The following is a 1,888-nucleotide window of genomic DNA, read 5'->3' on the forward strand; positions in this document are numbered from 1 at the left end:
TTACTAGATTTTCTCCTTTGTTCATGATCTCTCAAAAATCTCCTTCATGAGAATTATGCACTGGAGATAAAATAATTTCCTTCCTGGCAACAAGATAACATACCAAGAATCCTAATGAAGCAACAAGCTAAAACATTAACTGAAGAGAATACTAACCCTTAATCTTCATGCTAATTTAGCACTCATTTCCTCATCAGCCTTCCTGGCCTGATGGATGGTACCACTAGACACATAGGCTTGTGCTTTGAGGTCCACGGAGTTCCCTTTCTGTTGCCTTCTGCTGTCTCTGCCATCACACCTCCTGTCCCTTCTCTCATCCCACCATTTTGTGGCAATAGGAAATGGAAATGTCACTTCCATCCCCTTCCCTATGTGGAGTAGGTGGAGATACATAAAAGTTGAAATGCACTGTGCCTGGAGAAGCAGTATATTGCACTGTGCTGCTACAGTGCTCAACAAAATTAAAGAAGGGAACTGAGGCAAAATTTGTGTTTGTGTATGAGTGTGTGTGTGTGTGTTTGTGTGGTTGTTGTTGTTTGTCCTTAATTGTGGAAGGGGACCATGACATCAAGGAGGTGATACATACAAAGCTAATAATGGCTAGCCAATACCAGATTGTTTTGATGGTCACCACTTTATAATATATTTTCAGACATGCTTTGGCTAGTCTACCTCAAGAAAAATGACTTAACAATCACTACCATCACCACCACCAACAGTTTATCTATTAGTTCAATGGTCTTACTTTCAATTTTATTAATCTTTCCTTTGATTTGTCAGGATTTCCAACTTAATGTGTGTGGATTTAATTTTTTTTTTTAGTTGCACACCTAATTCATTGATCTGCTCTTTTTCTATTTTATTAATGTAAACATTTAGAGATATAAAATTTCCCCTAAGTACTGCTTTGGCTACATTCCATAAATTTAGTTATGTTGTCTCATTGTTGATGAAATTATGGGCTGTTTCTATAATTTGTTCCTTGATCCATTCATTCGTTAGAATTGAATTATCTACTTTCCAATTAATTTTTAATCTATGTTTCCATGGCCCTTTATTGAATGTAATTTTATTGCATTATGATCCAAAAAGAATGCATTTATATTTTTCCTTTTCTGCACTTGGTTAAGAGGTTTTTATGATTAATTTTTGTGTAGGTGCCATGACCTGCTTCGAAAAAGAAAAAGGTATATTCTTTTCTATTCTCATTCAGTTTTCTCCAGAAGCCTATCTTTTCTAAGGATTCCAAAATTCTATTCCTCTCCTTCTTTCTTTATTATTTTTTTTTTGTGGTTAGATTTATGTACTTCTGAGAGGGGAAAGGATCTGAGAATTTTCTGCAAAGAAATCATCTATGAATTTTGTGATTTCAAAAGCTATTGAGATCATCCAGTAACATAAAAGGAAAAGAAAAGGCCCACAATAGAGCCTTGAAGAACATCCATATTTAGCAGGCTCATCCTGGATAAATATCCAGCAAAGAATACTATTAAATGATGGTCAGACAAATAGGAGAACCAGAAGCAAACAGTGTCATTAAAACCTACAGAGAGGAGAATATCAAGGGGAAGAGGTGATTAAAAGTTTTAAGGCTCTCGTGAGGTGAAGGGTATAATTGTTTTGTGTATAGTTCAGGTGGCATGGAGGAATATTAGCAAGTGCAATCAAATGTGAATGAAGTAATTAGATCTGGTGATTAAGAAATCATTATATTTGCAGAAAGAAATTTCAATTGAATCTTCTGAGGTCAATAGCCAGATTACTGGTTGGTCTGGTTGTTGTCCTTCATTCTCAAAGAGGACCAGAATGACATCACTATGTTAGAGTCAAGTTCTAGTGTGTTCAGCTGGCTGATCAGACCAATATGAGCTCAGAATGCTCCACCACG

The sequence above is a fragment of the Vombatus ursinus genome, unplaced genomic scaffold (genome assembly GCF_900497805.2).
Source record: "Vombatus ursinus unplaced genomic scaffold, bare-nosed wombat genome assembly UNPS02014910.1, whole genome shotgun sequence".
Classification (NCBI taxonomy): domain Eukaryota; kingdom Metazoa; phylum Chordata; class Mammalia; order Diprotodontia; family Vombatidae; genus Vombatus; species Vombatus ursinus.